Genomic DNA, 14,246 nt, shown 5'->3' with positions numbered 1-14,246 from the left:
TTGTACATATAAGCATTTGTATTTTATTTTAATTAGAGAACATATTTGCCTTTTCATGTTTAGTTCTTGTTTCCTTCATTGCTGTGTTTTGTTGTTAAATAATTCTAGTATCACTGTATCTCTATTAGTACCTGTATACATTTTTCTCGATAAAATTAGTGAATATTGTTCACTGCAATCTTCCTAATGCATTTGCCATATCTAAAAAAAGACTTAATATAAATTATCTTCTCGTACATTTTTACCAAATGCTCATGTATATTCTGAACAATTACACAAATATGCACATACGTCTTTCACACTCTATAATACACTTGTTTTCAAACATTCCATTTCAAATAAAATAGTGACTTATATCCCAAAAAGAATTGTTTGTCCCTAACTTATCTATGAAATAATTGAATTAATTTCGCTTATGTTAAAAAAAACCACTCCCATTTTTATATGTTTTATACATTTAATCTTGGATAGAACCCTGTGCTCACCTAATAAATAGAAAAATGAGAAAAATAGAAATCTACACTATTTAACTAAACAGATTGAATGATTTAAAATTTATACGCACTACGGTACAATAATCTGAAAAACAATAAAGATATCTCGCCCTAACTCATAAATAATATATTATTAAGCTAAGCCGGCGAACAAAACACTGCAAAAATGGAGTTTAGGGTCTCCTATATCAAACCCAAACCGGTGTATAACTCAGTAAACCAACGCCACCATTTTTCTTCCCAGTTCTAATCGCGAATATTCTCACGAAACATCCCATAATATTGATAAATTGCGCGGATAATTTCGCATGCATTGCAACCAACAGGAAAAAATAATACTCGATGCTACCGTCTTCGATATGCGACTCAGGTTCGGCCTTGCTGATAAATGTCCCCAAAAGGATCCGAGGCGCCTCCTAAAAAATTGCTAAAGTTGTTCTTTTCTTTCGACCGACGCAACCGCCGCCGTTCTACCCCCTCCAGCCATGTTCCCCCGCCGTGAAATATTACGAATATTAATCTCTTTCTGAGGGGATTGTTATATCTCTTTAAAAATGGGCACTTTTTTAAGCGTTGTCTTTTTACGCTATGAAACTTTAATCGGCGGGAGGTTTCGAGTATTCAGTTTTATTGTATTGGTATAATTTATCACGTTGCTAATGTAGCTGAGGTATTTTTTACTATACTGGTGTTTCTTTTTTACTTCTCGAAACAGTGGTAATGTTGAAGTTTGTATGATTAACATTAACATAACAAAATAAAATAATAAATAAAATCACAAAACTGTAACAACTAATTGAAAAATAAAGGAAACAAGGAGTGTGAAAAATTATTTAAATATTAGTTATGTTTCTTACGATATTTTGGTTTCACTTCACTAAAAGAACATCGAGTTAAACAAAAAGCAAAACACATGAGAAACAAAATAAAACAACTATACTGGTTGGTCTGAAGATACTCTCAACTTTATCTAAAATCAAAGATATTGATTTATCAGACAATCATAAAGCCAATTTCGACATATGGGTTGCAAATATGGGGTTGCAGTAAAAATTCAAATCAACTGGTCATCCAACGCTGTCAAAACAAAATTTTTCGATTAATTACCAATGCCCATCACTACGTAACCAACTAAGAACTGCACAATGACCTGGAAATCAAATGGATTTTCGGCGTTATCGAAGATTTCGCCTTAAAGCACGAAAGAATATTACTAAATCATACTAACGTGAAAGCAATACAACTACTGGACAACGCGCAGGATATCAGAAAATTGAAGCGAACCAAACCATATGAACTTATATAAAGTGTAAACCTTTAATATAAACTATAGTTATAATTAATTTAAGTTATAAGATATAATTTTATAATTGATGCATTTTATCTCGCACTCGTGTTGCTTGTGAATTAATCCAAGTACAAATGAAAAGTAGTAATAAATTAATTTATAATTAAGATTGTACTAAGCGTATCTAATAAAAATGTTATAAAATTCACTAAAAGGAAGTAATAATATTTACAAGGCAAAATAAAATACCAACATCGTTATAACTCTTTTAAAAATAGAGCAAAAAAGAAGAAAGGCCAATCGTATATCCACAAATTATGACTACCGTAAATATTACTTAATCAGTAGTTGTGTTTTTTACGATACTTTTTTTTCACTTTAGTAAAAGGAAGAAAAGTGCCAATGTGTATTATTAACATTAACATGACAAAATAAAATCCCAACATTGTAATAACTTATTGAAAAATGAAGTACATAAGAAGAAATGTCAATCGTATACACCTAAATTATGACTGCCATAAAATTTCTATTTTTTGTCGTATTTATTTATGATATTCTTTATTAACTTCACAAAAAGTTGGTAATATTGAAGTGTCTATGATTAGCGTTTACATGAAAATATAAAATTACAAAATCGTATTAACTAATTGAAAAATAAAGGAAATAAGAAGGAAAGATATTCGTATACCCTGAAATTATGACTGTTATAAAATTTATTTAAACATTAGTTGTGTTTCTTACGATATTTGCTTTTTACTTCATGGAAAAGAGGTCATTTTGAAGTGTGTACGATTAGCCTTTGCATCATAAAACGAAGCCACAAAATCGTTTTACCTAATGGAATAATAAAGCTAATAGAATAGAAATAAAGAAAAGAAAGGCATACCATATATTCCTAAATTATGATTATCATAAAAATACTTTTTAATATAAACCTGATTTACGAAAAATATCTAACTAAATAACGCAAACGTCCATAAGTACCAGCAGTTTCCTCTAATATTAAACTTCCAACTATATAGTATACAAATAGTCGTTATAATGAAACAAATTTTGAGCATTATGCTTCGAATTACTTTCTTATCTACCGTATACTCCAGATCTGCCCCGAGTGACTAGTATGTTTGTTAATTGGAACACATTTGTTTGGCATTAAAGAATTGTTGCAAGAACTAAGGCCTATAAGGTTTAGTAGTAGGTTCTTTATTCAGGCATTCTGCATCCCAAACTATTAAAAAATAATTATTTCCAAATAAGAATATACTGCTCATTAGTTGAGGTTAATTGGAATTGCCAATATGTATCTTAATTCGTTATAGAGTTTCGCTGAATTAGTGTTTAATTACTACCGAGAATATTAAACATTATTCCATAAAACACAGCACCATTTCATATCAATAACCAGTTGTAAGAACATTATATTGCTGCGATTTCGGGATAAGCTAACGGTCCATTCGCAATTATTACAGCCCACGATCGCAATTCGGCGTGTTGTGTATGTGTATCGTCGACAAAAGCCGATGAGCTAAAATGGAGACCAAACATTAACATCCCGAACACGTGCCGGCTTTGAACCGTTACAAAGGATGGAAAATGAATAGAAAATACCGACCACCCCGGCGGGATTGCGGGGGATTGATAGTTAATTTTCAAATTTGTACACAACCGTTGCTGCAATTACGCCTTTTTTGGCGTTGTTTTAAAATAATCAACATCCAATCTCGTTATAAGAAATATTCGTAGTATATTAAGTGAAGGAACTAGAGAGGACAGACAAAATAATATAGAAATCATGCAATATAGTACATATTGTTGCATATTGGCAACACCGCTTTCGTGTAAACAACTTATATGTATCTCTCATGCTTATCATGTCTTGTAGGTTGTGTTTTAGTCTATTATTCGTGTTGTTTTCCCATTGGCTCCCCCATTCACATCATTGGATAGATTACTTTAAAAGAATATCTCAACATCCCCATTGTTCAAGGTTCAGTTTGTTTTGAGAAGCATGAAAATGTCATCAAATATATTCCTTGGCTAGCACAATCGCCAAGCCTTAATATAATTGAAATATTATGAGGAGTTTCAGAACAGAGATTGAGTAATATATTTCCGTTTTCAATATCATTGAAGAAATCGGAAGGTGTTCTTGTATAAGAATGATACAGCATTCCCTTAAAAACTTTTAGATACTCTACGAATTTGTTCCGTGAATAATTGCAGCTTTTTCAGAAGAAAATGATGACTCAACACCATACCATTAAACAAATATTATGTAATTTTCAAATGTTCACAATATTTTGTACATTGCTGTCCTATCATCTTACGAATTAATTGTGTAGTAATACAGAATTCCATTATTTTTTTCTATATCTGATTGACTAGATTCACTTCAATGTCCCCGGCACCAAAAAGCAATCTGTATCTATGCTAAATGTTGGCTAGTCAACAAACGAACTCCAATCGTTTTGAATTTGTGCCCTGCTAAAGAACGCTATGAATTTATTCCAATATTTAATACTTTACGTATCCAATCAACTGTCGAGCTTAGACATCGTAGTCCGATCGTCTTGATCACAGACGAGGGGCTCTCCACCAGGTCAAGAAGTCCGCAAAGATCCAGTTTCAATTACTCTTGAAGAGATTGCACGGCGTCCCTTCCAAACTTTGACCCGCACAAGCTCTCGTTTCGGCCTTTCCCCCATTATCCTGTGCATTTATTTTAATAAGTGACTACCTCCTTTATCCTCTAGACCCAGGGGATGATTAACGTGTCGTTAATAAATTATAATTGTATTTAATTTAATTAATATCGGGGTACATTCCGAACTTTATAAATTTATTACGTAATTGCTGGATTACTGGATTCTCGATGATGTAAAAATGCTTTTGAACAGTTGTAAAGCTCAGTGGTATCTCAATAATGAATTACTTCTGTTCTTGACCACAGTTTTTAATTGTGTAAAAAAATCTAATTTAGGCCTTTTCGGAGCTAATTTATTAATATAATCAACATCATAAATGTAAGATTTAACATATGTCTTATAGTTTTTTTGCTGAAAAGCATAAACAAGGAATTAAAATATGCAAAAATTAAAGAATACAAGTATAAGCGACCATTTTTATCTTAATTACTGGCTAATTAACGGATATAAGATAACTATAACGACCGAGAAACGGAGATCTGGCTAATACACAAACCAAACAACAGAACTTTTAAAATTCAAGAAGAAATCCACTTAAAACCGAGCACATTTTCGGAAGTTTTCACTCTCTATTTATCAGATTTCCGCAGGCTTAATTTAAAACCTTTCGATTTCCCCTCCTTCCAGAACATAAATTTACCACAATCTCGATTTTGTATAATTGAAGTTTTCCATTTCATTCGAATTTTTTTTTGTCGACTGAAAAAATCGCCTTTATTCTTTTTGTTTTGTATCTGTGGTCAATATATTTTTAATTTTAAACTACTACTTGCCGCATATTATATAAAAATATGGGGTGCATATATCCCGTGTTGGTTTAGTATCTTTAAAATATCGATTGAAGTTATCACAAGTTCATATATTATTTTTAGATTTTAAAATTTACTTTCTAAAATACGGATTGCTTTGGCAGTGAGTCGTGATCGATAAAAATAGATCAAAGACGTCATATAATAAATTCAGCACATATCAGTCGATTTGTATCTACAACATAAAATTACACTCGTCTGAAATAATTGCTAGTTTACGAGATATAATTTTATCATTTGCAGCCAAACTAAATTTAAAGCCAAATGTAACAATTACGACGGTATTCTATATATTTTAGACCTACCAATAAAGTTTAAAAAAATAGGAACAGAAATACTACCAAGGGATTATGTAAAGTAACGATAATTTATCAGAATTCAATTTTGTAACATATATCTTTGCTTAATTTTATTCTAGTCAAAATTTCAAAACTACCGTAATATCATAACGTGAAAAATTACGTAGACAGGCCAAATAATAGATGTGGTTAATTAAAGGTGAATCGTATACCCCAAAATATTGAGCGCTACAAAAAATCGTTAAAATATTGGATCAGGATTTCGTTAAATAACGCATCACTCAACAAGGGGAGAGAGAAATATCAAGAATCGCCAAATACTTAATACATCACTCACCTACTTGATCTGTATTTTAATCCCATCAATAAAAGATAATAATAATAAAAACATTTTAAAATGTCAAAAAATAAATATATCGAAATGGATGACCCTTTTCCAGTAAACTTACATCTAATTTTGTACGCTTTCACACTTTTTCTTTGCATGTTCTCTCCGGTGTGCTTTATATCATCATTTACGTCCACATGCGACATGTTTCTAAAACTCCACCATTTCCGTTCGTGGCTTTATATCGATAAAATGTCAACTTCTCCGAGAAAGAAAGTACGAGGAAACAGATCTCTGCAGTATGTGTTTTATAACTAATCTAGCAGGAAGCAAATAAGAAGAAATGCGAATCATATACATACAAATAATGAATATATATATATATATATATATATATATATAATATATAATATATAATGTTATATTATGTTATGAGGAAGTTACTTTATTAGTTAAAGCTTGAATTGGGTATTTTTCTGTATTCATAATTAAGAGGTATTTGATTCATTTTTATTATTATGCGCAATATTAAATTCTTAGTTTTTTTTTATTATTTAATAAGAGTGTCAATAAATAAGTAAGAAATCAGTTGAATTGTGAAAAAGTAAGGTACTGTAATTGTCCTCAAAGTATTACTATGTAAACAATACGAAATATTAACAATTACAAATTGTAAATTGTTACATCATTTATTTCTGATATAGGACATTATAGTTCTTCAGCAATATTAAATTAAAACTGTAGTATACAATTCACCTAACAGATATAATTTCAACAAGATTTATATTATTTTTATATAAATAAAATATTTTCCAATTCCTCCAAGATTTTCTAAAATATTTTGACCTGTTATCGACTTAGTGGGTTCTAGTCCAAAGAACCTAGAACCGCTGTCGCCTAAACAGACACCATAAGGTGACACAGATGATGATATATAGGGGCCTCGAGCGTACAGACGTCTGAAAAACAGACATCTCACTTCGTATTAGACCGTTTTATATCGGGACTGATGAGGACCGAGACTTATGTCAAAATCAGACAATGAATATTTATGAGCCAGGGCGCCCTAACCGGCAAAAAATTGAAATGCGCGAAAACAACTTCGGTATTTGTCGAGGCGAGATACGTATTTACTTTATTTGTTTATAACTTTTTTCATTATTGTTGAGCGGAAGAACTTCCACCACGGTTTCTGTCAGTGGAGGCTTGTTACGAGTCAAGGTCCGTAATGGAAAGATGATTTATATTTTATTTTTCTCACATAGCTTATTTTTTATAATAAAGCTTGTTGTGGAATCTGGCAGTCTGACGTAAAGAACACGCATTGTATATAAGATTTGCATGAAATGTTTTATAAAGAAATTCATTATATCCAACGCTCGTAATTTTTTTATTGATTTAATAGTAATTGTTTATAATCTGAAGAATATTTTAAATTTAACAGAAAGATAAATTCGAATCTTTAATGATATATATATATATATATATATATATATATATATATATATATATATATATATATGTTTATTTATTTATATATTTATATATATAAATATATATATATATATATATATATATATATATATATATATATATATGTTTATTTATTTATATATTTATATATATAAATATATATATATATATATATATATATATATATATATATATATATATATGTTTATTTATTTATATATTTATATATATAAATATATATATATATATATATATATATATATATATATATATATATATATGTTTATTTATTTATATATTTATATATATAAATATATATATATATATATATATATATATATATATATATATATATATATATATATATATATATATATATATATATATTCTCATAAATATAACAGTGAGCTCAGGGCATCAATTTAGGCTGTCGAAAATGTTATTGTTAATAAAACAATGAAGTAAAAATAATATTATCAGATATAATTTATTTTTATATTGTAGTACATCCAATGCCTATATTATTGAAGGACTTAATCTGAAGTTGAAATACTGCTACTGTACTTTGTAGTGTATGGTTTTGTGTGTAACTCTTTTACTCACCATACTTCCCATACTCATTTCATTGTTGTGCTTCCATCTCACATTTCCTTGTCAGATTACTTTAATATTTCTGGTATGAGCATTTTCTCCTTATTTTGTTCTGTTTTTACCTGTGTATATTTTTCTTATTTATCTTATGATTTAATCACTTCAATTCGTTTTAATTCACCTCTCCACATCAACGTTTGTAAAAGAGTCACCATAAGTAAAACGCCAAAACAACGTGTTTCAGTTTATAACCTCTTATTACTATATTCACCAATATTTTCGGGAATATTGAAAAAAGCGAATATTGATTTTGTAACGAATTTATAAACTGCATTTGGTAATAAACTTGAGGTCATTAGTTCGGTGCTATTTTCGACGGACCATATATGTCCTTTTGATTGAAGACTTTTAGATCATATTTTTAAAGTGCCATTTTTTTTCCTATTACTAAAATCATATGTTGTGCTATTTGAATAGTAGTCAGTTTTAATAGTTAGGGAATAGACTGAGAATTGTGTACTAAAAAGGAATAATCACCTAAGTAAGAAAAAGTCTATCGCTGCACATGTTCAAAGAAATTAATAGTTCAGCCAACTTAACGGAACAACCATGAAAAATAATATCTGACTCAATCATCTATCCATTCATTCATTAGTTAACGTTACCCATAAATTGCATCGAATTTATTCATTGTAACTTCTCTTACTGAATTATAAATTCGCCGATCCAAGGAAAAAACGGTCTCGTAGGAACATCTTCGTTCCTGCACTGTCCACTGTTGAAACGAAGTTACGACTTTCTCGGCGACAGCGTCAAGAACTTATTATGTTTCATAGGCGGAGTTCGGCTTAATCCACTTTCGCGTATTTGCGTCGCCGACCTTCTGGATCTGGTCCAATTCGTCTTTAAACGCTTATTTTTGATGGGTGGCGGTTGTTTGTCGAGTGGAGTGACTGTAGAAGATAGTCGGTAGAGTTTAACCTAAGTTTAAATTAATGGGTTCAAGGGGTCGTTAGTTTTAGGATACATGGCTATAAATCCATTCAGTTTCCTTAAAAACTATTTTATTTAACGAAAATAAGAGGGGACTATTTGAATGGCGATACAAAGTGACAATGAGCCAAAAACCGACCGAAAACCAAACTTTTTCCAATAAATACCTTCCTTAAATTTGGTTAGAATAGATGGAAGCATCTGTTATATAAGAATCTAAAAATTTTACAAATATCTAGTTTATTCAGTTCAGAGTACTTATTGTCTAGATGGCCGAACTTCTATAAAAAATTGAAACACTTTTGTATTACACAAAGATATTTTCACAAAAACATATTGTTAGATAAATATAAACAGAACTTTGTTCCTTATACATACATATATATATATATATATATATATATATATATATATATATATATATATATATATATATAAACAATTAGATATTTATAAATTATTAATATTAACGTTAAGAAATTTACTCTCAAGACCTAATCAAAGTCGAATCTAGAAATTGTTGGGGGGCTTAATAAGAATTACAATACAAACGAGATTACGTTAGCTCTTAGCTAAATATTAAACCTACTGAAGCTAAGCTAGTCGCCCCGGAGGCTGTTGCGTACTGTGGGACACGACAGGGTGGAAGGGGACGAACATCGGTCCTGTTAGTGTTGTTATTTTCTTCCCCAGGTAGCTTTGGAATCAACCCCGGGGACTGAATAAATTAAAGAGATTGCCAGGCCATTGTAACAAGGCTTTATTAATTTATGGCCTTTGGAGGTGTTAGCGCAGCACTCAGATAACACTATGGCTCCGTTATTAAAAGTTATTGCGATTTATTATCGGTATTTACACCGATAATGCTTCAGAACTGAGGCTGTTCCTTTTTATTTTGTTCTTATTAAGTATTTCACGGCTTTTTGTACTCATTAGCGAGTCTGCGCTCGAAGATATTATTATTAAATGATTAGGAGGGATAAAATGAGATAAAATATAACTTCAGGTACTGTTAAAACCCCCTTTGCCGGCAGAAACTCGCTTAATAAATTAGATATGTTGTGTTTCGGTTGGTTTTGTTCGGAAATACTTATCGATTCGGATATAATTACAATTAAAATTCAGTTTTGGTAGCTTGTTTGTTGTTTATTTGTTAGATGGAAAGACGGTAATAATCCTTGTGATATTCTGGCTGACGTCAAAGCTGGAGTAAAACGAAGCAGTATATTAAATCCCGCCCGCGGGTCTTGTTGGGATGAATAAGGTTTAATAAAAGAGTCATATCAAAAGGAACAATGTTTGTTAAAAACATTTCCAATAAAAATAAAATTACTGCCAAATATTATGATTATGTCGAAAATAATAATGAAAATATTTAATTGTATTTGGATTCATTGTGATATACATACGATTTTGTATCACTATATTTTAAATAACTAAATATATAAAGCTGTTTGTATTTCATACATAATTTTTCATAAATAAAAAATTATATACAAATAAAATAAGTAGCAGCAATAAAATTTAAAAGTGTATCAGCTTACAGTTACAATAGAGTAAATTACCTAGTTTTTTAGGAAACAAAATTCGAATAGCAATAAAATGTTTGAAAAGGACAAAATATCGCTGTATATATGAGAAAAAAAAAACAAAAATTTAAAAGGTCTTAGATTATAACAAAAACACGACAAAACTACAACTTGAAGCATCTTTTTATAAAAAAACATACAAGCTACAATATCTTCAAAACTATTATAGATATCACCTTAAATGTATCATATATGAATTCAGCAGTTAATTTTAAATAAGATACTGAAATTTTAGTTCTATATATTTATTTAAGCTCGAATAGCAGTAAAAAGTTTGAAAATGGCCAAAAATTGCAATTTCTCCTGAGTATATATATATATATATAGAAAAAATACAAACATTGAAAAGGTCTCAGACTAAATCACAAACGTGATAAAATAACAACTTTGTAGTGACAACTATGAAGAAACAATTTGTTTTTATGTCAAGTAAATATTCACTGAAAAATCAAATAATATTTGGATGAAAAATTTTTTATATAAAACTTACAAACAAAGTAGCATATCTCCAAAACTCTTATAGATATCCCTTTAAACGTATCATATATGAATTCAGCAGTTAATTTTATATAAGATACTTCAATTTTAGTTTTATATCTCTATTTATGCTCGAATAGCAGTATAAAAGTTGAAAATGGCCAAAAATCGCAATTTTTCCTGAGTATATATATCGAAAAAGTACAAAAATTGAAAAGGTCTCAGAATAAATCGCAAACTTCACAAAATGATAAGTTTGTAGTGACAACTATGAAGAAATAATTTGCTTTCGTGTCAAGTAAATATTCACTGAAAAATCAAATAATATTTGGATGAAGAATTTTTTTATATAAAACTTACAAACTAGCATATCTCCAAAACTCTTACAGATATCCCTTTAAATGTATCATATATGAATTCGGCAGTTAATTTTACATAAGATACTGTAGTTTTAGTTTTATATCTTTATTTTAACTCGAATAGTATTAAAAAGTTTGAAAATGGCCCAAAATCGCAATTTTTCCTGAGTATATATATGGAAAAAGTACAAAAATTGAAAAAGTCTCAGAATAAATCGCAAACTTGATAAAATAATAACTTTGTAGTGACAACTATGAAGAAATAATTTGTTTTCGTGTCAAGTAAATATTCACTGAAAAATCAAATAATATTTGGATGAAGAATTTTTTATATAAAACTTACAAACTAGCATATCTCCAAAACTCTTACAGATATCCCTTTAAATGTACCATATATGAATTCGGCAGTTAATTTTAAATAACATACCTGAAGTTCGGTTTTATTTTTTATTTAAACTAAAATATTTTTAAAAAGTTTCAAAAATTGTAAAAAATCGCGATTTTTCGTGAGTATATATATGGAAAATATAAAAATGGAACATTAAAACATTAAAATGGTCTCAGATTGATTGTCTCTCAGTGACAACCTTGAAGAAATAATTTGTTTTCATGTCGGGTAAATTAAAAATTAAAAATTACACAAAAAACTACAAATCAACACATCTCAGTTAATTTTACAACAGACATCAGTGTTATAGTTTTATATCTTTATGTGTATTTGAATGGCAGTAAAATATTTGAAGGTAACCAAAAATTACAAGTTTTACTATTTTTTTGCAATATTAAAAGTATGAAATTTTCTAGTAGCTACAGTAATTTCTCTAATTATTATCATTTCATCTATTTTCAAATGAATTATCACGATAGTAATTAATAAACTTCATCAGGTTAACGTGTAACTAAATTTTAGTACAATCAGGTATTTTCTCAGGATTTTTTACTTCAAATGTAAACACTCAATGCTTCTTGATCGATATCTGGATCCCAACTCACTTCAAAAGCAACGTACAGGGTTCACACAAGTTTTTTATTTTATCTTGGTTCATAACCAGAATAGGATACTGATGAGGCCTAACGAGAAGATAACAGTTTATTATTAATATTATAATTTCGCATCGATATTTAATTATAACATCATCAAACTAGAAATGAATCAATTAATATTCGATAAATTACCATTTTTCATCAGCGAAACTCGCTCGCGATTTAATAAGCTCGAATTTAGTTGACTAATTTCTAATTAATTCGTATTGTTCGCGTCCAGCATTGTTGTATATAATGAATTAATTTCGAAAGAAGGCGAGTGACTCGAGCTTTATGATATTTACGGAACGGAGAGGCCGCTGACAAAGGCAAGATTACTTGTCATACTCTCCGAAACTTCTTTAATGACCGTGGAAGAGTGGAGATTTTCGCCTCTCCGAGACGTTATTAAGAGTCGTTACTTGGTTGATTATTTTCCAGAAGCTCGTGATAACTAATTAATTGTAATGACGTCCAATTAGGGACCAAGAAAAAAACTAGGTAACGCTGATTATCCGGATAATGAGAACGGAAAATCATATTTTCCATCTGCGGTAATTACGAGACAACAGAACGGGCGTTCTGTCGGGTTGGCGTGGAGGAAACTCCAGTTGCGAAACTCAATTTATTTGTACGAAGAATAAAGTTTAATCTGTTGTACGTTTTTCATTATGTGCGATGACCTTTTACCATCATTCCGTCAACCGTATGATAATTACTGAATTCTGTAACTTTTGGAGGACTTAACAAGCTTTAAAATTAATGGTAATCAGACGACCTTAAGTCAGAACTGTAGGATAGCTTGGGGATGGATATAAAATAAAAATATATTTGTGATATTGCCAAAATGTTAATACCCTTGATGAAATATTTTACTTGAGGTTTAAAAACTAATTTGAAGCATTATTTTAGCGAACTGAAGGCTTGGGAAGTACTACTGTGTCTATATTTGTAAAAGGAAACTGTTTTCATTAAATTGTTTAAGTTATTTTATATTGACCCAAATTTTTTTAGTAATTTAATTATTACATTAGTACCAGTCGTTGCTGACTGATATACAATTTGTCTCTGTTTTGTTCTGGTGATATCCAAGAGTTATATTACTTCAATTTTAACATGAGAATGGAGAGAGAATGCATCAAAGTTTATTCCCAGATAGCGTTGTTGCTATATGGAATGATATTATCATTTATTGTTGTTGGTTCTTGTGCAGTCTGATTATACGTAAACTACACATACACAAATTTACTTTCGTTAATGTCAATTTTTCAAGTTGGGTCTAATTATTTATATTGTCACTTACCTGTTGTAATTTTTGGGTGGCTTCTCCGCTGTTATCTGCGATAGCAAGTATCATCAGCATATATAACCATCGCGATATTTTCTATTTGTGATATATCACATACGTAAAGTAGGTGAAGACTTGACCCCAATACATTTCCTTATATTACACCTGCCCTAGTTTATTTTATTCCAGAATAGACTTCCTCGCGTTTGACTGTAAACATTCTGATTGTAATATAAGATTTCAATATCTCAATGTGTTTTTTCGGTAAAATTTTCTGTAACCGTCACGCCATACCTGATCGGAGGCTTGTGCCACATCTAAGAATATACCTGAACATGCCTTTTTACCTTTATAGACTATTTCAAGTACATCTGTTATTCTATACACTTGAATTCTCTTCTTTAATCGTCAATCTTCCTCAATCTTCAATCATCATCAATCAATCAATCGTCAAATATTTAATTTAGTTAACAAATCCAAACTGCGGTGTAGGTATTAGGTTTTTATCTCTATAATATGTTTTATCCTTT

General features: G+C 29.7%; 1 protein-coding gene across 1 annotated transcript in view; it reads left to right on the top strand.

The window, feature by feature from the left end:
- Positions 1-14,246, top strand: part of Nmdar2 (glutamate ionotropic receptor NMDA type subunit 2) — a 261,917-nt gene that overhangs the window by 147,400 nt on the left and 100,271 nt on the right. The gene's annotated exons all lie outside the window — the stretch shown is intronic.

Source organism: Rhynchophorus ferrugineus, unplaced genomic scaffold (genome assembly GCF_030347505.1).
Source record: "Rhynchophorus ferrugineus isolate W39M unplaced genomic scaffold, kcgeb_rfMv2 rfM10, whole genome shotgun sequence".
Lineage (NCBI taxonomy): Eukaryota > Metazoa > Arthropoda > Insecta > Coleoptera > Curculionidae > Rhynchophorus > Rhynchophorus ferrugineus.
This window is presented reverse-complemented; position numbering and strand designations above follow the sequence as displayed.